The sequence below is a fragment of the Onychostoma macrolepis genome, chromosome 05 (genome assembly GCF_012432095.1).
Source record: "Onychostoma macrolepis isolate SWU-2019 chromosome 05, ASM1243209v1, whole genome shotgun sequence".
Classification (NCBI taxonomy): domain Eukaryota; kingdom Metazoa; phylum Chordata; class Actinopteri; order Cypriniformes; family Cyprinidae; genus Onychostoma; species Onychostoma macrolepis.
Window position 1 is genome coordinate 1,365,491 of NC_081159.1, and position 25,206 is coordinate 1,390,696.

At 36.5% G+C, this 25,206-nt stretch overlaps 1 protein-coding gene across 1 annotated transcript in view; it reads right to left on the reverse strand.

The window, feature by feature from the left end:
* Positions 1 to 24,494, reverse strand: part of sema4c (sema domain, immunoglobulin domain (Ig), transmembrane domain (TM) and short cytoplasmic domain, (semaphorin) 4C) — an 81,552-nt gene extending 57,058 nt beyond the window's left edge. The window contains 1 exon segment of the mRNA XM_058775313.1: positions 24,044 to 24,494. The gene's annotated coding sequence lies outside the window, so the exon portion shown is untranslated.
* Positions 24,495 to 25,206: the final 712 nt, after the last annotated feature.

Genomic DNA, 25,206 nt, shown 5'->3' on the forward strand with positions numbered 1-25,206 from the left:
CTTGTCATAGCACTTGCATATCATCGCTCTTTTGCTGGTTTTGATTGCTTCCATTGTCCTCATTTGTAAGTCGATTTGGATAAAAGCATCTGCTAAATGACTAAATGTAAAAGCTAACATTAACTTATTGAAACTATATTGCATTAAAGTTGTACTCCTTTTTTAAGCTTCTCAGAGTTTTAAGCGTCTCAGAACACACAAACATCTAAATGACAGCTGGATATAAAGCTAATTTACCACTAAAAACATATTTACTTTATTTATGAGCCAGTTTTTCCCTTGATAAAACAGTTGATTAAACTCAGCTAACTTCTCCTAACAATTTTCAGCAAATTTGCCTCCAAACTTTCTGTCACTCAGAAAGCTTTCAACACCCTCATGAATTAGACATGTGCAGTCCAGCACGCTGTTTAAAACCTCTCGTTTAATAGCAAATCGACCATGGGGCACAGTAAATGAGTTTCTGAAACAGTGCTGGTGTAAAAGCCTCGGCCATGAATAAATTCACACCAATCTGACCACCTTCTCACCTATGGAGAAACGCACAGAGAGCAGTCAGAGCTAAATTAAAACATCCCTTTATTAAACTCTGAAATCAAGCGTGGCAGCGGCATAATACGGATGATTCATTAGCTGACGTTGCGAACGCTAATCACAGCCGTGCAGAGCGGAAAGGAGACACTGCTGAGTCACAAGCTCTGTGATGCTTATCTGAGGCCGCTTTTGGCTTGGGTTTGGTGAAGACGCTGGTGCTAGCAGTGCTAATTGTGAGAGTATTGGCTTAGCGTTTACTGCATTCGTTTGGTATTGGATGTCATTCGTGCAACTGTGGTTCTGGCTTCGGCTTCACTGGAACACTCATCTAAGTGTAAAAGTCTTGTTTAGTGTCCCAATTTGCATATAACCCAGCCTAATTAGCAAGTCCCAAATTGTAGCATGTTGAAAAAGTCTCTGAATGCTGCACTTGCCCAAAATCCTTTGCGAAACAGAAGACGGAATCTCACAAATGCTGTGTGAAGTCTGCATTGTATAGCAACATACGGTCAAAACTGAGAGGGATACGAAGCTAAAAGTACAAATGTGACCCTGGAGCACAAAAGCAGTCTTAAGTCGCTGGGGTATATTTGTAGCAATAGCCAAAAATACATTGTATGGGTCAAAATTATATATTTTTCTTTTATGCCAAAAATCATTAGGATATTAAGTAAAGATCATGTTCCATGAAGATATTTTGTAAATTTACTACTGTAAATATATCAAAACGTCATTTTTGATTAGTAATATGCATTCTTAAGAATTCATTTGGACAACTTTAAAGGCGATTTTCTCAATATTTCGATTTTTTTGCACCCTCAGATTCCAGATTTTCAAATAGTTGTATCTCAGCCAAATATTGTTCTATCATAACAAGCTTATTTATTCAGCTTTCAGATGATGTATAAATCTCAATTTCGAAAAATTGACACTTAAGACTGGATGCTAACTCTTACATGAAATCCAACAGTAGTGCATACTTGATAGTAGAGCTGGGTGATTTTATTGATTGTTCTGCCATGATTTTAATTTATTTTTAAATAGAAGAATTATGGTTTTGAATAAAAATTGCAGCAAATTTTAAAATTACACACACTGACACCGATGATAATAGTTAAGAGAGAGAGAGAGAGAAAAAAAGGACCTGATCTACCTGATTAACTGTTCAAAAAAAAAAAAAAAGGAAAAAAGATCATGGCAACTTGTTTTTACATTGCTTTAACTCATCAAAATAAATTGAGCAATTTCAACTTTTTATGTTATATGAAATTCATTCTTTTTAATGCAATTTAAGTTTAAATGACTTGTACAACCAAGTTGGTTATACTTAAAATGTAAGGCAGCAGCTGAACTGAAAATAGGTGGAATTTATTTTTCAGTGATGAAGGACCATTACATGGAATTACATATTGTTAGTTTGCATTGAAAATAACAAGACATGGGCAGTGGAATGGGAAAAATGTAAGGTTATGAGATGCAAATTGAACTTTTTAACTTCAGGGTCACATTTTTACAAGACACTGCACAAGACAGAAGCGCAGCTGTCAAAAGCATCCATCAAGTGCATGTTTACTCAGAAAAAACAATGGAAAAAGAGTGCAGTGAAATGCAAAAACCTGTCAAGAACTAATACTGCATGTCCAATATATGTTTGCATGATGGTGACAGGCTGATTTTCTTTGTTTTTACAAATAATTTACTGCTAATAATAACCTACTACTGATGTTATACTTTCAGTCATTTTTAGTTTGAATTGGCATGACCACTAAAACTGAATATTTACATTTTGGCTAAGAAATATTTTGCATTTTTCTTATTTTATATTATTTCTGAACATGTTTAAGATAAGCTTGTACAATATTTATAATAATAATAATATATAATAATTTATAATAACATATTATATAATAATATAACCTTCACACTTCATGCATCTATTCTGCAAAGATATTTAACAAGTCAATTTTGACAACTTCATGTGTGTTGCACTTGGAATACACTTTTCTTTAACCAGATAGTTAATAAACAAGAATGTTACTTGAATCATTTTGTAGTTACATTAAAACAATTAAAATGCCATTTGATAGTACCATATGTGAAATTTAGTGAGACTAGCTTATCATGTAAACAGCATCAAGATATTAGCATGCATGTAAGCACCAGTATTGATCAAAGTGTCATATTGTGTCCTTCGTTTCTACCAGTGTCCATTTGCAAGGTCATTCGCCAGGTCATTAAAGTCTGTCCACACATAAGAGGAGCAGTGTGGGTCAGTGAGACAGAAGTGTGTGCCCTCTTTGTTGAGCGACTGCACTTTTGCATTGACCTTTGACCCTCTGAAGACAATTATTCATGGGGTCATGATGGCCGACCTTCGCTTTAAATTAGCCTGCTGTCAAGCTGACCCTCACCCTTCGTCCACTAAAAATAGAAAGAAAGGAAGAAAAAGAAGGAAAGAAGCAGTGGTTGTGACAAATATGAATATTTAGTGGCAGAGTCACACAGCTAGAGTCACATTCATTAGAGTGGGCTTTGGCTGTTGTGTGTTTGAGCCGATAAAAGCTCGTCTGAGAAAATGCCGTGGGTTGCTTTTGTTATTTCTTTAACCATGCCCATGTGTGGGGAAAGAACCATGTAATACCCTCCACCTGCTGCTGGGGCTGGCAAGAAATTAGCATCCCGCCAACAAGGCCAGCGTGGAGACGCTCACACACACACACACACACACACACACACACACACACACACACACACACACACACACACACACACACACACACACACACACTCTATGACTAGACAGTGTGTGGGAGGACTGCCTTTCTGAGACGGTTGAGAAACAGTCTAGAGAATCTTCTGTGCTAAAATAGTTTCACTCATGCGGCACCTTTTAAGAGCTCCATGACCTTGGAAGAACTTGTGCAACTTTTCTGTCCAAAGATGGTGAAATGTCTAATAAGTTCACTGAAGCACATAGTGTTTGGTGCAAATGTGTTTTATTCAAGTCTTAAACAGCTAGTTTGTAGTGTATCCCGTGTGGAAAATAAATAAATAAATAAATATATATATATATATATACATGTTCAAAATATGTTTTAAGCGTGTGCTAAAACATTGTAAACAAAGAAATTATAAAATACAATATAAATATATATAAATATATTTAACAAAATATATGATGAAAAACAAAAATGATATTACAATACCATTATGTAAAATATAAATATAGAAAATATTTTTTATTTTATTAGCAATATATGCTTAGAAATATTTTTTAATATATGTAGGTAAATACATAAAAATACATTTTAAAATATTTTAGTGCTGTCAAACGATTAATTGCATCCAAAATATGTTTTTGTTTACATAATATATGTGTGTGTACTGTGTATATTTATTATGCATATATAAATACACGCACATGCATGTATATTTTTAAGAAAAATATGTTATGTTTATATTTGAAATATATTTATATAAAATATAAATATATCCATGTAAATATTTTCTAAATATATACTGTATGTGTGTGTATTTATATATACGTATACAGCACTAAAATATTTTATGGAGTGTGTTTTAATCAAACTGTATACACCAATAAGTGTTTAGCGTCTTTATAATTGATGCGGATACTTTATAAAGTAGGATCTGTGTGGTATATGAGAGTGGGTAGAGAGATTTTGAGTGCCTTTGCTTAGTGTGTGTGTTATGTTTATATAAGTGGGAGGATCACAAAGTAATGCTCTGGCTTCGTTTCAAGCCTTTTCACAACAAACCCCAGGGCTGTGTCAGATTTATCTGAAATTTTCTCATAAAAAAGTACAAACCAAACAAATCCCATGTTAGGAGACGCCCACTGATATAAACTGACGCTCTCAAGCCCTGGATTCAAACCTATCAAACTTTCTTGCTTTTTTTTGTCTACTGGGTATATAATTAAGTGTTCCTGTGCATCTCGTTCTGCTGAGGGTGAAGCGAATTTTGTATTATCACAATATAAAACTAGTTGTCTCGTAAGTGGACAATTCACGGGGATACACTTTGCCACATTATTCTAAAGGACCTTTCTCACAATGGCTGTAATTATATTGTGCTGCATAACGCAAAGAGAAGGGAAGCGACAGATGGTGACTTTGTATGGTGCATGGAAAACAACATTAAGTAATCTGGTTTCTTTTCAATTGTTTAAAAATCAGCTGGTCTTGCTTTCTGCGTTAGTTCAGCTCTGCTATAAAACAATCTGCTCGCTCATTTTTGTTTCTGTTTTTGACAGCAGAATAAATAATAATCTCTTAACGATGCTTCAGTTTTCAACAGCAAGTGTTTGTGAGTCCATTCGGGGCGAGAAAGGAGAACGTGAGGGTCAGTTTTCCAAAGGTTACTGATATCGCAGCTGTGTTCGACGAGACTGGAGAAGCCAGAATATTTTAGCTGAGTTTTATTCATGAGATATTAATAATAGAAAAATGCACATATCCATTTCATAAGTGCATTCTGACATGCTTTATTGACCGTTAAGAATGCGATGGCTCACCTTTGTGCACATGCACACGCAGAGGTGAGGTAAGGTTGAGGTGAGCTCATATGTTTACCCCAGACTCCGTCCCAAAGGAATCAGTAGAGCTGCTACACCTTATAATGAGGAAATACTACGGTATCCAGCTGATTACTGCAGTCTCTGTTGCATCCTAATACACCTTTTCACACTGCATAAAACATCACATCATAAAAGAAACATCATCGGCTCTAATTATGATGTGATGACATCAAGCCTTTGGGATAAGCCTCACATGCTGGCTCTAATTGCAATAATTCTCACATATGGCTGGTGCTCTACAATGAATCAATGTTTCTATTTAAACATCAGGTAAATAGTTTGATGGCGGTCTGTCAGCGTAAATTAGCTAATGCATTGGGTGAATGTTAATTTAAAGCAAACCAGCTGCCAGTTGTTTATCGTTAAAACAAATGAGGTACATGCTATCTTAAGGTTAATTATGATGCATCTCGATCTGTAACGTTCATGCAGATACGCAGCTGGAATTGTCAAAAACACCAAAAACATAACAAAACAAGCAGAGCGAATCATTCATGTGGATAAAAGAATTATAGGCTGACAATGACGGTGAGTGAACATGTCCAGGTCATATTTCACTGCAAAAAAAAAAAAAAAAAGTTAATGATTCGCCCTTGAAGTGTTTTTGTATTGTTTTGCAATGCGATATTACCTACACACAAAAACTACATAATATTGAAAATGAACAATCTTGCAAATTAACCCCATTATTGTATTGCTAAAAGCTACTATATTTAATATATGCAAGTTTTAATTATGTTATTTAATATGAAAAGACTGCATTGTATTTTATAACATATTGTATAATTATTTAATTTTCCCTTATATACTGTATATATATATATATATATATAAAATACTGATAAAAATACAGTTTAATATATACAATTTTAAATAATCTATATGTAATACTAAATATATTACATTAAATAATTATATAAATAAAATTATAATACTAATTATTATAATATTCAAACTATTCAAATATATACATACACACACACACATAAAATCATAAAATCTTTTGATTTTAGTGTGAAATATGACCTGAACATGTTTTTGTGGGATTCTCCCTGGTAAATTTAAGTGGTTTCTTTGTGTTTTCACACACACACACACACACACACACACACACACACACACACACACACACACAGAATATAAGTGTACAGCTGAGGATGTGAGAGCCAGAGAGTGACAAGGAGCAGACATGAAAGAGAGACAGACTACTAGAATAAAGAAAAAAACAGAGGGAGGGCAGATGGAAAACACACAGAAAAAAACAGCAGAGAAAACAGAACAAGAACAGAGAAAAGGTGAGAGACAGAGGGTGAGGGGAAGGCAAAGGCAAGATATACAAGAGACGCAGAAAGAGAGAGAGAAGGTAGTGAACAGTGCAAAGAAAGAAGGGAAAAGCAAATGAAGTCCACAGAGGGAGAGGAAGTTCTCTGCGGACACGGATGAGGTCATATTTATTAATAACACCCTTACTAATGCAAAGAGGCAGGCCGAAGTGTGCACAGACGAGGACGATTTTAATGGGACAATATGCACATACAAGCATGTGTGTGTGTGACTGTGTTCCCTTGTGTGTGTGTGTCGAAGTTTGTTTAGTAGGACACGCTGGCCCTGCTATAACTCAGCAGGGCCGATGTGTCAGAGAACACTGCACAGAGAACAGAACCAAAGAAAGACAGAGAGAGACACAGAAAAATAGAGGTTACTCAGGGCCGCGGTGGTGGTTGGGAGCTTGGATGGATTAGAGGCACATCTGTCAAAAGCTAACAGAAACAGAGAGAGAGAGAGACAGAGAGAGAGAGAAACTCATATACTGCGGTCTTACTGCCAACTGCACATTTTACTGCTGTGATTAAGGATGTCAAAAGTACTGTAACGGTTCTTCGGTACCGAGCCGATACTAAAATAAAAAAAGACATCACTTTTTACCACATAACGATTTCAAACATTCACTTGCAAGCATGCTCTGGGAAAACACTCGACCCATATCACATATATATATATATGTGTGTGTGTGTGTATATATATATATATATAGCACATATATATGCATATATAGTACATACTGCTGCTGCACATATAACATACATGAAATGACCCATAACAGTTGGAGCTGGGGAATATTATTTTAAATATATACAGTATGGAACATTTACTGTAAACAGCATGCATTTTATTTTGTTCAAACCTCGAAAGGCCACAATTTATTAAACAATTTTATTCAAAGGGCAACAAAAACAATTTATTAAAAATATTGTCCAATACATATTTAAAAAATATTTTAAGGGTGTACAATTAATTTTTGTTGCCTCTTTAAGTACATTTTGTAATAGGCCTATATTTTGGCCTTTCAAGGTTTAAACAAAGGACACATTAACTTTGAGAAATATATTTCCATAATTAAATAACTCAAAATTAAATTGCAAATAAAATATAATATGTACAAACGATGATGATACTTTAATGTTTTGGGCAATAATACATACTGTTTGAAGCTGAATAACAAGATAAACCATCAAGTATAAAACCAATATAAATCAAATAACTAAAACTTATTGCAAATATATTTTAACATTTATATTATATAATGTTGTATGATGTAATGTTGGAAAATAATGTGAAATACACAATTATTTAATGAAGTGAAATTACTTTTTTTTGCATACAACGAATAAATCAAATATATTCCATTATACTTTAATAGCTGTTTTGCCAGTGTCTAGTTATATTATTTTATTATCATTTAATTTTTAAATGGACTTACAATTACAGCTTTTACATCACAGCTCAAAAATCACTAATGGCTCTGTCCGGAACGCTACACTTGATGAGTGTTTACTATTGTGCTTTTGCATTATTGACACACTATTTTCCTATTTAACACTGGAAAGCTGCTTTGACACAATCTGTATTGTTAAAAGCGCTATATAAATAAAGGTGACTTGACTAGACTTTGCTAATGTGTGCATGAAGTGCACAAGAACACAATGTCCATGCAAAGTGTACTTTCTCTAGTACTGATAACTGAAAGTTTGCAATCATGACAGTCAAAAGTACACCAGATTTCCAGCAAGCTTCAAGTCATTTCAAGTCGAGCTGCTCAAAGTCATCAGACTGACCACTAAACCCATAACACCTAAAGCTGTGTATCACTCTCTCATTCTTTTCACGAGACTCTCAGTAGATAAGGATTGAAACTCTATCTCTCTGTTCTATAGGGCCGCTGGCCCTGCCTTCTCTTTGGTAATGGATCTCTAATAGGTAAAGAGCTGAGAAAGAGGAAGCAGAAGCCCCGTTTCTGTTTTACTCAGCGGATCCCATGCAGACGCTCTCAAACTCTCTCCGGCCTCGGTCTAAATTCATTTAGGACCACTTTCGGTCAACGGCCAGCTAATAAACTGCTGGTAAATGTTGCTAAGTTTAAAAGCTCCTATATTAAAATCCACCACGGACCCAGAGCCAATCAATGACTGTGAAATCTTTCAGTGCAGCTCGCTCACGTCTCTTTAAATTGATATGTTCAGGGTGCGAAGTGACTCGGTTACAGGCTAGTCGGCCTTTTCGAATGAGAATATGTTTTCCGTTAAGAGGCGGAATGAAAATACAATTTCAGACAGGCATGAAGACACAAAGAGAGATGAGAGAGAAGGGAAAGATGGGAAAGAGTATGCCACCGGGCTGGCCTGGGGTCAGTGCCTTGTAGTGAAAAACAAGAGAAATGGAAAAAGCAGCAGAGAGGTGGAGAGCACTTCAGGTCTCCTTCTGAGAGGATGCAGGCCACCTGTGTAGCATCCTAGATTACACTAGAAATAAGAGAATCCAGAAACACACACACAAGCTCTGAGTCACACAGCACACTGATACGAATCCAAATGAGTCATTCTTAAAAACAATAATTATTATTATTATTCCAGAACTCTGGAAATGGTCAATTCTGACTGGTTGTGGTCAAATATTCTACCTGAACACTCTTAAAAATAAAGTTTCCAAAAGGGTGTTTTCACAGCGATGCCATAGAAGAACCATATTTGGTTCCCCAAAGAACCTTTTAGTGAATCATTTTGAAGAACATTTTAAAAATCTAAAAAAACTTTTTCAACTATAAAGAACCTTTTCTGCATTTGAAAGGTTCCATGGATGTTCAAGGTTCTTCACAGAACCATTGATGCAATAAAGAACCTTTATTTTTAAGACTGTATACTGTATATTTAGCCGTAAACTTCAAATTTCTCAAATTTGTCCCAGTATACCAATTTCCTACACTGGAAAAAAGTTATGTTATGTCAAGTCACATCAATGAATTAAACGTGAATTTTTAAAGTAGAATAGAAATAGTATTTTCTTAGACAACATACTCCAATAATCATGAATGAAAAATCATGTTTTATAGTGTACATAGTTGTCTCTTGTATCACTCCACAATCTGATTATTTTCATATAAAAAATAAAATTTTACATATTTAAATGCAAATATTATAAATGAGATAACAATTGAGATTCAGATTCAGCAAAGACACGTTAAACTGATCAGAAATTACAGGAAATGCATTTATAATGTCACAAAAGATTTCTATTTTAAAGAAATATATCATGGTTATGAATATTTAACAGTTATTATTAAGATATTTTAACATCACATAATATTACTGTATTTTTGATCAAATAAATGCAGTCTTGATGAGCATAAGAGAGTTCGTTCCAAAACGTCCGACCACAAGCTTATTCACTGATGCTCCAGAAGGAAACACAATGCATTAAGAGCCGGGGGGTGAAAACTTTTTGAATTTGAAGATCAAGGTAAATTGTTCTTAATTTGTCTTCTGGGAAACATGCAAGTATCTTCTGTTGCTTCCAAAGGGCAGTATTAAATGATGAAAAAAATTATATTTCAACAAAATAAGAAACATTTTGATGAACATTCTTCATCCTGTTCAAAAGTTTTCAGCCCTTAAAGTTTTCGGCTCTTAAAGGTCCCATGACATGCTGCTTTTTGGATGCTTTTATATAGGCCTAAGTGGTCCCTAGTACTGTATATGAAGTCTCTTTCCTGAAATTCAGCCTTGGTGCAGAATTTCAGCCACTACGAGCCAGTCCCACAATGAGCTTTCCTTAGGACGTGCCATTTCTGTGTCTGTAGCTTTAAATGCTAATGAGGAGGAGAGAGGCGGGGCAACGTGGAGGGTGGGGGTGTGGCCTTAACCAGCTTGCACTACCATGCGCTAATGTTGACAGTGGATGTATCGCAATGGCTCATAGACACACAGTCATTCAAGCTTTTCAGTTTGACCCAGAATCTGATCCGGATGGAGAAGCTGCAACTCAGCGCTACAGCAGGACGTCTCCGAATAGTTAGTTTAAAATATTGTGTCTGGATACGGTACTTCAGTTGGTTTGTTTATGTATGCTGTTACAGTTATTATCATGTAGCTAATGCTAGCCATAGGCTCTGATGAAGGAACTAAAAAAAATATTGCGCTCGCCTTGCACGGTAGTAGCTCATTTTCTCATGGGCGGGAAAAGCAGAGAAAGGGGAGGTAACCTTTCCCCGTATGACAACATAAAGGGAAGATTCCAGATTGGGCATCTGAGCTTTCATTTTCTCAAAGGCGAAGCAGGAGACCCAGGGCTCGGTTTACACCTATCGCCATTTCTAGCCACTGGGGGACCACAGGCAGGCTAGGGGGACTCATATTAATGTTAAAAAACCTCATAAAGTGACATTTTCATGCCATGGGACCTTTAATGCATCGTGTTTCCTTCTGGAGCATCAGTGAATGTTTGAACCTTTTTTAATAGTTGTGTTTGAGTCCCTCAGTTGTCCTCAGCGTGAAAAGACGGATCTCAAAATCATACAGTCACTGCTGGAAAGTGTTCAAATATGCAAAAGATGCTGGAAGATTACGCAGGACATGGAGGATTTTTCTGAAGAACAGTGCTCAGTTTAACTGTTCAGAACAAACAAGGGACTCAAGAACAACCATCACAAAACAAAAAAACAGTCGTGGATCATCCAGGTAACCACACACAGTATTAACAACCAAGGGTTCACAAACTTTTGAAGAGGGTTATTTTAATAATTTCTGCATTTTTTTTTTGTCTTGTGGACTATATGTAAACATCTTTTATGTAAAATATCATACTCAGGACAGTACTAAATAAAAAATAACATGCATTTTGTATGATCTCTCTTATTTTGTTCAAATTATTCACATTTTCACAGATTCTGCACAAACTTTTGCATGCCACTGTATCTCTCACTCTCTAGACAGATATCGACCGACATCAATAGGTTAACCAATATATTGTGCATCCCTAAAAATAGCAGTATTTCTACAGAAACAGTGGCAGTTACCTTCCATCAATACTCCACGACACATGATCCATTCAATCAATGCACATCATATATGTGATATACAATCCAGCACCGGTGCGTAAACCATACCTGAATCTCCAGGTCCAGACTAATGGAGTGCAGCGCTGCAGATTAACCATGACAGCCCTGAGCACAGCTTAACCCACCACAATAACCACACACACAATACTGCTTTGTTAATTCTGGGAGGGGAACCCCACTAACACAACAATACAAGTGCGCACGCAGCGTCACAAGCACAACAGCCATGAGACTCACTCTGTCAGACAAACACCTACACACACAGCAAGTGTTTTAATGGTAAGCCTGCGTTATTAATTAAATAAAAGCTCCCGGAGGGAGAGGAGGGGGTGTGTGGATTGTGTGAATTTAATCGGCACACGTTCAATAACGGCATCACAAAGCTGGATGGGCAGACAGAGAGAGAGAGAGAGAGAGAGAGAGAGACAGAGACAGAGAGGTAATGTCAAGCTGCACTCTTTAAGCGTGTGGCATGATGCAACGCAACCAAACAAAATCGTATTATAATCAAGTGAGTGGGGAAAACTAGATCGCATTATAATAAATGACGCAGTCTACACTGCAAGCAAGCTAAGCAATGCAACAAAACTAGACCGCATCCATTATAATTAAAGCAGTCTATACAGCATCTGAGCGTTGATTAAATTAAAACCAAATTACTAAGAAACTAAAATCAATCTTTTAAATGTTAAAAGCCAGTAAATTATTGCATCACAACATTATAATGCATAATAAAAAATTGTAATAAACAATATTTATTAAACAAGTCATGGGAATGAAGTCTTAATTTGTTGCCACTGTATACATTTATATATATATATATATATATATATATATATATATATATATATATATATACACACACAAAATTGGTTTTATATATATATATATATATATATATATCTAATAAAACCAATTAACTGAAATAGTATTTTCGGTCACACTTTATATTAGGTGGCCTTAACTACTATGTACTTACATCAAAAATAAGTAAAATGTACTTATTGTGTTCATATTGTATTGCAAAACACTATTGCTGCTATTGAGGTGGGATACGGGTAGGTTAGGGACAGGGTTGGTGGTATGGGTAGGTTTAAGGGTGGGTTAAGGTGTAAGGGGATGGGTCAACAGTGTAATTATAAATGTAATTACAGATGTTATTAATTAAAAATATAAGTACAATGTAAAAACATGTATGTACACAATAAGTGCATTGTATCAAATTATTAATTTAAATGTAAGTACATAGTAGTTAAGGCCACCTAATATAAAGTGGGGCCGTATTTTCTTGTAAAATGTACTCCAATATCTTATTAATAATGTTATATTTAGTAGTGCTGTCAAACGATTAATCGCGATTGTTTACATAATAAATTTGTGTGTACTGTGTATATTTGTTATCTATATATAAATACACACACTTGCATGTATATATTTAAGAAAATATGCATGCATGTGTTTGTATTTATATATACATAAATATACACAGCAGACACACATATTATGTAAACAAAAACTTTTATTTTGGATGCCAGATTAATCGTTTGACAGCACTAATTTTTTGTATGCTGTGTAACCCTAGTTTTGACAATGTACTTATGTTTTCCAAAAAACATTGCAAGTCTCGTTGTAGAAAGCATTGTGACTACTTGTCTCTATGACCGACTTACAATCGGGAAACGCAGCCCGATTCAAATAGTAATGCCCTCATCAACATTGTTTTTGTATATATAGATTTCAACAGGTCAGTTTGTAGGCCAAATTTCAAGTGAATTGGTCAAATGGTAAAAAAAAAGTAAAAAAAATCCAATTCTCACAGCATCATTTAGACGTCCTGCCAAGTTTGCGGTTGGATACCAGGTGAGCAACTGCTATTGAGATGAATGGGAATGCTAACCGATATCTCTTTCCAGGAATTACAGATGTTCTTGACACTGCTCGTAGTGTTGTGACACTGCAGCTATATTGCTCCCATTATGATTAACAAGAGAACCTGCTCCGCAAACATGCGTTCGTGATGTAGCAATGGCAGCGATGCAGTTTTGTTGCTTTGTGTCGCTCGTTCACAGTGTGGATGGTGTATTTGTGGCACAGTGGGAAAAGAGAAAGGGCAGAAAGGTATCCGTGGGACCAAGTCTGTTTCTCCCACCCGTCTTTCTCCATTATCCATCAACCTCTTTTAAAGGGATGCTTTATTGATTTTCTCATGCGTGGTGAAGCCATGGCTTACCAGGGGGTTTCTCTGCCTCTCTTTGCCTCCGTCTGTTTCGCAGTGCTGCTATACAATCATAATAAAAAGAGTTTTTCTCTCTACGGCTGCCGTTTTTCTTTTTTGTGAGAAGGAACTTTGCTTAATAGGCGCAAAAAATAAGCTCCCAGATAAACTGTTCCATGTGTTCTGGAGAGGTGAGAGAGAGAGAGAGAGCAAGGCAAAGGAAAAGAGAGAAGGCAGCACGTGGAAAGGGTCTATTACAAACACACAGGAGCACTCGGCATGAGGATCCAGGAGAAAAAAAAGACTCACTGGAGGGAAAAGAGATGGAGAGAGGAGCAGAAAGAGAAGGAGTGACTGAGGAGATTGATGCTGTATTTGCTGTCTGCTGGTTCGCCGTTATCTCTGTTTCTCAGGTCCGGCGTTTATGGGTGCTCCCATGCTTTGCTCCTCTATCTTCCTCTCTTTCTTGCCTCTTCTGGAAAGAAATTGTCTCTCTTTCACAATTTCCATTTAAAGTACTTTACACACTATATTTCCAAAGCATCAATTTGAAAAAAAACATTGAAAATTAAAATAAAATATTAGAGAAATTTTTTGGAAAATTTAAAATTTAGAAAGTTTTTTAAAAATGAAATTGAAATAAATGAAAAGAAATAAAGAAAGACTAAGTGAACATCATTTGAATATTTTACATACTATATTGTCAAAGCATCAATTTGAAAAAGAGGGAGAAAAATAAGAATAATAAAATAAAACATTAGAAAAATAAAATAAAATATTCATAAATTAAATTAAATTTAAATAAACAAAAATAAATAAAGGACGACTAAGTGAACATTATATGAATAGTTCACCTAAAAATATAAATTCTGATTAAAAAATACAATAAAATTTTTAATATTTTACATATTGCCAAACATCAATATGAAAAAGAGGGAGCCAAATTAGGATAATAAAAAAAAAAAAAAAAAAAAATATATATATATATATATATATATATATATATATATATATATATAAATACATTTAAAGTACTTTACATACTATATTGCCAAAGCATCATTATGAAAAGAGGGAGAAAATTCAGAATAATAAAATAAAACATTAAAAAATGACAAATAATAAAATAAGATAGTAAAAAAAATTAATAAAAAATAAAATAAAATAAAAATAAAGAAAGACAGAATGGAATAATACTAAAGGAACAGTTTACACACCCTCATGTCATTCCAAACAAAACATATGACTTTATGAGGAATATCCTGGAGACTTTTTTCCATATGGTGACTGTGAATAAAGACTGGGGCTGTCAAACTCCAAAATGACAAAAAGCACCATAAAAGTATCCCGTTCCATGGAAGAATAAAGTCATACAGGTTTGGAAGGGTGAATAAATAATGACAGATTTTGTTCATTTCTGGCTGAACTATTGCTTTAAGAGTCCTCCACTGCACAGACAACTTGAATATGATGATCGAAGTGGTTTCTGAGGGAGTGCGGCTGAAATATGAATTTTGCAGATGCATAACTATCCTCCCCCAGTAGCATTTGCATTTGATCTCTCTCTTTGTTGCCATTTTCTATCAGCTCTCTGCCCTCTCTATCTGCACTAGTCTCTCTCATCTGAGCGACAGAGCAGCGGGAGGTGTGCAGTGTGTAGCGAAGCAGGGTTAAAGGTCATCCAGCAGAAGATGGGGGAGGGTGAGGGGCTAAGCGTTTGCACACACCGCCTTGCCAGGGTCTAACGCTCCAACAGCCTCGCTATTATTTATTTATTACAATTTATTTGAAAAGGGACAATTTTAACATAAATGTTTCCATTTCATCCATTGCACCGAGTTTAGCCAATGGCTATGTTTTAACCGCGGTCCCTTGGCAGGTAATCACTAACATAAAAACATAAATCAGCAAACACATACAGTAGAATAAAACATGCACATACATGCACATCCTATCAGAGCCAGAATAAAAGAATCAAAATAATGTCCAGTTAAACCATGTCAATTAAGTTGAGTTGATTTTAAACACGATTTGAAAAGATCAATAGATTTGCACATCCATGTTTTCTGGTAATGTGTTCCAATAGCTTTCACTGAGAAAGACGATAACCCAAAGGCAGAGTGACGAAAAGGAACAACACAATAGTTGAGTCTGTAGAGCGAAAATGCACAAAATCACAAAGCATAGAAGGGGCCAAACCATTTAAAAATGATCAAAATCAATGATCAAAACTCAAAAAATTATACTTCGCCAAAACCCTAAAGTGGTGATGTTGGTTGGATGTTAAAGTCTGTTTATATGGAGATTTTAGAGGTTTAATAACGAGGGGAAAAGGATTGCAGCATGCATGACAGTCTTAGCTACATCAGTGGGGAGACACTGTCTAATTTGTCTGAAGTTTATATTTTATAGTCCTCGCCATTTCCTTTATATGTTTTGAGTTGGATCCAGCTTTAAACCAAGATAGTTAAACTCTGTAGCTATTTCTATCTTTTCATCGTTTATACAAATGTCTGCATTGGAAGAACAATTGTTCCTCCGTCCTGTGGGTCTTGCACATCTGGGGGGATCTGCTTTGGGGATCAAGCTGTAGAAACAGGCACAGAAACCTGCCTTGCACCAGGAGGCAGCGGTGTTGGGGTGGTCCGGGCCTGTGCGCCGAGGTTTTTTTCCGGACGTTTCTCCCGAGGGAAGAGGGGAGGGTTAAGGGAAGAGGGCTGAGCCCAGCTGTGGAGCCGTTTCTCTGGCTGTGTTTCTGCCCCGATGGCAACACACAGCCACTTTTATTGTGTGTGTGAAAGCTGGAGCGCTTGAGTGTTTGTTCCTCTGGTGTTTCCTGCTGCTAACGGTTCAATCTTTAAGTCACACGGGAAGGCATTATGTTAAAAGGCGAAACAATGCCGAAATGAGTTAGTATGCCACTTTTTCGAAAGCAAGTGTCACTCGCCCAAAACATTCTTCTGCGATGCAATATGCATCGTTTGTGGCTGAAGGTTGCAATTGCTAAGACGTTCTGATAGGTTGCTAGGGTGTTGCTATGTGGATTCTTACAGTCACGTGTCAAAAAAAAAATCTAGATATTTGAAGTTCCTTATAAGGTTACGAAGCCATCTAATTTAATTAGTTGACCAAAACAACATTGGACCCCACTGACTTTCAGTGTATAGACAACAGACACTGATAATATTGAACACAAAACCAGTCATAAGGGGCAATTTTTTAAAAATGAGATGAATAAACAAGCTTTCTGTTGATGTATGGTTTGTTAGGATCGGACAATATTTGGCTGAGATACAACTATTTGAAAATCTGGAATCTGAGGGTGCAAAAAAATCTAAATATTGAGAAAATCACCTTTAAAGTTGTCCAAATGAAGTTCTTAGCAATGCATATTACTAATCAAAAATGAAGTTTTGATATGTTTACGGTAGGAAATCTACAAAATATCTTCATGGAACATGATCTTAATATCCTAATGATTTTTGGCATAAAAGAAAAGTCGATAATTTTGACCCATACAATGTATTGTTGGCTATTGCTACAAATATACCCCGTGCTACTCATGACTGCTTTTGTGCTCCAGGGTCACTGAATGGCATAATCAATAAGTAAATAATCATTTTTTGGGAAACTATCCCTTTAAAAAGTAATGCACATCTCAACGACGCACATCATTCATGTCTATTAGAGCAACACAATATGGAGGAAAAATCAACGTGCAATTTTTCAGACTAAAATTGTGACTGTGATTTAAAATGGGACGAAAAATCCAGGTTTGATGTGCTTGTTTGTGATTATATATCAGTATGGCTATAAAATAATAATAATAGGCTAAACAATTAAATAAAACAAAATAATTCATTTTATTCTTGTAATATTTCACAGTAAAATATTATTATCAAATATTTTATTTTACATTACAACTGAAGAAATACAATACTAATATTTATGGTTCTCCTAAATTCTTAATTTTCAAATGTTAAACCATAGAACATTTATTTTCACAGAAAATCACTAGAAAAAATAAATAAATAAATAATTGTTGATAAGTGCTTCTCACTACAAGTATGGGAAGATGGTTGGTGCATGCTGTGCTCCCAAATGCATGTTTAAGCGACTCAAACTCAGAGATGGAGTTTGTGTGGAGCAGCATTTACTGCATATCGAGCCGCTCTGAGATGCTGCAAATATCTGCTCGTGTAAGACACAGCACATGTATTTTATAATCACAGCCTCCGCTTTGATAGTCGCACTAAGCCGTATCACGATTTTGGTTGGTTTTTATTGATTAATCATGCAGCCCTAATATCCGTAAAGCACAAATGGTGTGCGACAAATTAGACACTTGCGTTTAATTCTTAGGCTTACAGGTTTGTTCAAATCCTAGAAGAACCACTCATAATACAAACCGTAAAACTTGAACACCCCCTCAACCGCTGATCAGTGCAGATGGGCTTTAAACATGGCAACGTTCACATTACAGCCTGAGCTGAATTCAGTACTAAACACTCCCTCAAATAGGCCTGAGATTTCACCGTTCCAACTCCATTGTGTGCAACAATACACTTAAGCAAATACATTTGGCTTTTGGGGAGAAAAAAACACCCATTAATTCCAGGCAAAGGGGGACATGAAGCACCCAAACCAGATGTGAGCTCAGTAAACAACCTGAGCCCGAGATGCATTAGGGCAAACATCTGTTAGGAACGCGTGAGCAGAAGAGAGCGAGGGAGGAGAAAGGCTGCACTTGCTCAAAGCAAAAGCACAGACATGTGATTGTGCTTCTAAATAACATTTCTGTAAACACAATTTCCAAAAGGACATTTGGAAATGGCTCACACAAAAGGAAATCATTGACTGGCTCTTTTAATGCAATCCAGCTCCTACCTGTGGCTGCCAAGCTTTGAATGGCGAAAAACAAAAGTCTGACCCTAATTTTAGGATGGACTAGAAGAAAAGCCACGTGAACACAAATGCATATAGTGGCACTCATACATATACAACAAATGCACAGCTTGAAAAAATCACTGGCAGAGCCTGCGGGGAAGGACACTAAAATAGCAGATGGTCGATACTGGTCATTTGCTAGCAAACGAGAGGGCCTACGCTCTCCACCTTTCCCCTCTGCAAGGCCTCCATATGCAGCTCGTAAAAGACATGCAAAACTGGCCTGATGGATCCATCTCAGCACCGGGAAAACGAGCCCCAGGGCGGAGGAAGCAAAACGAGGTGAGGGAACGCTACCCGAAAAGGGAATTCGTGGCCTAATGAGCTACACTGAATGCATTTTAAAGGGACAGTTGATGAAAAAAGAAAATTCTGTCATCATCTACTCCTTTAAATATCGGTCCAAACCTGTATGAAGACTGAAAGAGTGTTGTCTGTCCAGTGTTGTTTTGGACCCCATTGACTTTCATTGTACAGACAACGGTCTTTCAAATATCTTTCATCGTATGGATACAAAACACTTATTTTCTGGTCTACAGCAGTTTTGTTAACTAAAACTAAAACTATTAAAAATTGTTTGTGGCAATTGAAATAAAGCTGAAATAAAAAAGATTTATACATAGAAAAGAAAATTTGAAATTTGGCCTTGGCAACCAACTAAAATAAAATAAGCTGAAGTACTAAAGTAACAAAAACGAAAATGTAATAAATAAATAAAAATTAAAGATATAGAAATATTTAAAATAATTATAAAAATGACAAAAAACGACAAACTAAAACTGAAAAGAAAACTGAAAATATTAAAATAAAATACTTATCATTTAATTTGACATTTTGCCTTGGCAACTAACTGACATGAAATAAGTTGAGGTACTAAAGTTACTAAAACTGTAAAAAAATAAAAGATATAGAAATACTTCAAAAATAATACAAATGAAAACGACAAACGAAAATAAAACAGAAAAACACTGAAATAGAATATAAATATAATGCTAAAGTAACAGAATGTTTGAAATGACACGAAATAGTAATTGAGTTCATTTGCAAAAACAGATATCTCCGTTTTTATTAATTTTCATAAATTGTGTTTTTTTATTGTGTTAGCATGTTTTATTGTTTTAGTTAGCTGTATTTTTTTAGTTATTATTATTTAATCAAAACAACCCAACTGCAGTTTGATTTATATTAATTGGAATGCAGGATTAAAAAAACAAAAAACACGAGTTATCTGATGAAATGAACTCTTCAAATGATAACAGAATTTTGTTTATCTTTCAAAACTTGATTTTTCTGTAACATTCAAGTCTGTTTCACTTTCACAGCTCTGTGCGGACGTGTTTCTCCATCTCTGGCCCACAGCTGCGCACACACACACTCAAACACACACACACACACACACACACACACACGCACACACACACGCTAGCATCATCACATCATTCCAATATGTGTAAACACACTGGGGGATGGTGGAAAAAAGCACTACCCTTAACACAAATGCACACAAGCTGACCTTCCATGCACACACACATGCACTCTCTTCTCTATTTGCAGCGCTGCTCTTAAAACACTCTTCCCCATCCCCTTATCTAAACATCACCCATGTCCATCCCCAGCCCCTGCTGTTTTCACTCACCCGTCTCAGCAGACGAGCTGCCCGCCTGTGTCCACTCCCGATCACGGACTCGCCTTGACTGCATGACCTCCCTCCACTTTTACACACTTGGAGTACCATTGCGCTCATTACTAATACAGGTGGAAACAGAGAGCCTAACTAGAGGCAGAGAGGGAATGGCATATAGGAGCGCACGCTGATAGAGAATAATGAGAGTTCTAGTCGAAGGGGTCACTGTCAATACACCAGCAGAGAAAGAGGGACAAACAACTCTTGTACAGGTTTGAATAGGGAACAACTTTACAATAAGCCAGATGACGGAAGGTGTTACACAAGGCGAGACATCGCGCTCGCCAATTGGTTTCTATTCATTCGGCGTAAAAGCGGTTCAGGGGCGCATCACGTTGGTTAGATGCATGCTCTAATTGCGCGACCGTGTCCGCAAAACCGCACGATCATAACAAGACCCAAGGCCAGAACATTTGCTTCGTGATGTCAGGGATGTAATCCAATAATTCATTCATGTGATATGAGCTCCTGCAGGGGTTGATAGCGACGGCTTTTGAATTCCGTACAGGTATTTCTGATTGCTCTGTGCACATGATGTTGACATTATAGAGCATTTTTGAATTGGGAATTATGAGCGCCGTTTCAATGATCCAATTAATACGGATGGTTTATACCTGACTTTTTATCATGAATGTATCTTTACAGTTGCATAAAAGGTCAAATCGCAGCTTGGATCTAGTCAAACAGATTTTTAAGCTCAAGGACAGCACTTATTTGGGAATAAAACACTGTAAAAGTGAACATATGCAGCTGAAAAGACATTTTTCTACCTGAGTTGAACCTTTAAATTTTTACATTTGAGTAACCAGTGTTTTTATCCAGTTTCTTTGAACTGAATTGAACAAGTTAATTTAGATGTTACTCCACTGATCTCTCTTTAAAAAGTCTTAATTTCAAGAGTTTGTTTTCAACATTTCAGCTTAAACACTGGATGATCAGAGTGTACCAACAGCTTTGTGAATCTCTCATGGTAATGTATTAAGCCTTGTATGGGAATCTGTGTGTATGTGTGTGTGTGATTGAGTTTTAGGTACTATTGACTAAGGAAGGATGTGAGTCCATTGTGGAACAACAATGAGAAGATCTTCCCTCCAGGAGCCCAATTTGACTCTCAATGGGTTTGAGGAACATCTGGGATGAAGGGGTGACAGTGTATGGGCCCCCAGCAAGCTATTCCCTGCCAATTGCATTTAATGCGGGAACACTGTCCAGGACAGGCTGGAAACAAACATGAATGGAGCACAATTATACAGTTACCGCTCTCTTCTCCCTCCACTGTTCATTACCAGACAATGACGAGAGCGTATGACAGCCCCACGTCACAATAATAAAGAGCTTTGTTAGAGGCTTCCAGTCTCCTCTATGCTTACAGACACTGCATCATTCACTACATTATAATAGACAATCGATTGTTCTTGGATGTGATGATACATACTGGCCTTACTATTTCACAAACACAGGCTTTAAAATCCCATTCATACATTGTTTTCAACCTGTATGTATGCTTTTGGTCATTTTAGGGTTTTTATTAAGACAATATCAAATTGCTCCCCAACCCCTTATTTCAAAGCAGTTTCACTGTCAACAAACAACAGTGAGCTTTAAAAAGTCAGTTATACAAAAAAGGAAGAAAATTACAAACAATAGGGCAAATACAACAGGAAGAAGAAAAAAATAGCCTGCTATACGGAAATTGATTAAAGTAATCAAATGTACAAATAAAGCACTGCATAGACTTCACCATATAAATTAAACATAAACTGATTCATAACATAGTTATAAACAATATTCAGTGAAGAGCAGTGAATAATTCTCTCCTTTTCTTTTGTTGTTTGATTAACAGATGATGACAGACAGCAGCAGGTTTATACAGAATGCACAGATCTAATATAATGACTAGCTTCAGATTAGGCTACTTTTCAAACTGTTTATGTTCACTTAAGACATAACTGACTGTGTTTAGTGAAAACTCACCAAGACGGACATTTTTTGACATATGCAAAGCGCAAAGTAGCCTATATTTGTCCGTGTTTCACGAATCTCGAGTCGCACACACGGAAAGCGCTTTAACTCGTTTTTCAGTATTGTGTAAAAACGGCATGGAGACTTTATATGACGTTACATGATTTGACTGATTTGGATGTTACGTAGAGAGGGCGACAGCGCACTGCATTAAAGGTGCATTATGTTTTCATAACCGCTGGCCAAAATCAAAAATTAAATTGAAATGAAATCATCTTTGAGAGGAAGGGGGGCCCTGGTGTTTCAGGGGCCCTACGCAACATCCATACTTTGCATATAGGCAGGATTTACAATAGGCTATATGATCCCTCACAAAATCTCAAAAACTCAAAAATTCACCCAAGTAATCATTTACTCACCATCAGTCCAAACTTCTACAAATGATTGGTCCATGCAGTAACAATGAACGGTAAATGAATCCAAAAGAACACCAAAAAGTATCACAGAAGTTGTCCTTTCAAAGTTCTCTGAACAAAACAATAGCTTTATCTGACCAACGTGCCAAATTTTAAGTTTAAAAAAGTTCTTACATCCATCCTGGTGCTCAAGTACAAGTACACAAGAAAGCTAATCTATGTCTGATCAATAGAGTGGAAGATCAGTGAATGACAACTTAAATTTCTGTCTCTACTCACAGAACTGCTACTGTAAATCTTAATACTCTTAAGATATCGATTTGACATCTTCAATCACTATTCATTGCATGGAAATCACTATTTATTGTATATGCATGGAAACCAGTAATCAGGACATTTTCTAAAATGTCTCCTTTTGTGTTCCAAACCTAAAGTGCTTGGAACATGAAGGTGCGAAGAAAATACAGTATTTTTTATTCTTAGGTTAACTGTCCCTTTGACCATTTCTCTGAGCGCCCAGCATATAAACACCAGTGTCCACTCCATGCTGTAATTACTGTAATCTCCAGTATGCAGCGCGCACTTATTTTATTATAGACGACCAGTCACAAGAAAAGAAGGAAACTGAGGAAAACGCGCTCTGCTTGTGTCACAGCACAAAAACATCTGCTGGTGGTCAATCTCCAGCATGATCGTGTGATTTATCAACATCACTCTCACGTATTATTTAAATAGCTCATCACTATATAGACATTCATATTCAGTCAATATTCCCTCAGAGATAATCGTTTTATTGTCCTGTGAACGTGGCAGGGACGATGCATTGGCACTAAGAAAAAATAAAAAGTGCTGATGTTGTGTTTCAAATATATAAATCCCTCAATAAACCGTCAGCGTTATTCACTCACTCAATCTAAGATTTTAGTGTTTTATTTGTTTGCGCGTCGCGATGTGTGTGCAATTAAAACCGCACTGCGTTTGCGCCAAGTTATATTCGCCAAAGTGACACAAACTGCCATCGATATTAATGCCGATCCTCTTTTGTTAGGATTTTAAACTTATCTAAAGAATACGGCAACAGTTGGAGCTCCGCCGACAGAAAGACTGACTGACTTAATGACGGTATCAAATATCCTTTCCACCCCCAACGCTTTTACAATAAACGCATTAAAAATAAAATAACCACACAAATTATGTTACGCTGTGACGTCAATTTAAAACAGAAGAAAACACAGCAATAACAGAACACACCGCAATAATCCAGTTGCATTTGTGTCGGAGGCGTCAAACTTACCTCTGGCGAGTCAGTGCGTAACGCTCACGGCGGTCAGCGCGTCCAAAAACGCATGCAAACGCACACAGCGCTTGGTTTCACAAGAGCACCATTTCAAAACGAGGCCAACAAATCCCACATTTTCCAAAGAAAGACTCAGCTCCTTGTGTTTTCCCGCATGCTTTCTTTCTTGACGCCTAGGAGAGCGAGCGGCGCGATGGTCGGTGTCGGTTTACGCAGCGGAACTCTCTCCGTTCACTCCCTTTGTAGTAGTTCTAGAGAGGGAGGGTGTATTAAACCCGTCCAGATCCACTTCTTCAAAGCGGTTCCCCTCCGTCTCAACAACTTGAACCCCGCGCCCTGTTAAAGTGAAGCTCTGAGAGAGAGACAAAGGTGCTCCGCGCAGCTCCGGCTCGCCACACACACTGCGCCGGAGATATACTGCCTCCTGATGGGTATCGCTAAAGCGATGAGGCGGATCGGTGGCTCACAAAAGCTGTACAAACACAGGTCTCCGCCCCAAACTCCCCTGTCCTGTACGGGAACGGGGCCGGAACACCGGAACATCATCATAATCAGACGGAGTGAGGCATTTGTCATTCTCTAATGGACTTCTGTGCTGTAGCCTACTACATTATTGTAATTACTTTTTCTAACACTTTACAGTATTAAAGTGTATGACACAGAGTACCCATGCTGTTACCAGTCATAAAGGCTGTCGCACAGTAAATGTAAAAAAAAAAAAAAAAATTATATATATATATATATATATATACATATATAGAGAGTTCACATATATATATGGGAACTAAGTAGACGACTAGAGAGATACACTGTAATTTTTTTTTTTACAGTGAAAAACAATGTAAAAAATGCTACAGTAAAATGCTAGTTAATTGGTTATGTGTTACCAGATACATTAAATTAGGCCTATATTCAATTTAACAGGATAACATATTTAATTTTACAACTAAATGGGTACTTTCAGGTTCTGGAAGTAAAAAAAGGTGAATAACTTACATCTAAAATCTATAATATTGTCAATAAGTAAAATATTGCATCTGCATCACATAATAGTAATACATAACATGTTTCTTTTCTGTTATCAGTTCAAATACACGGTTTTATATGTGAAATAAAGGGTTATGAAAAAAAAAAAGAAAAAGTTATGCACTGAAACATAC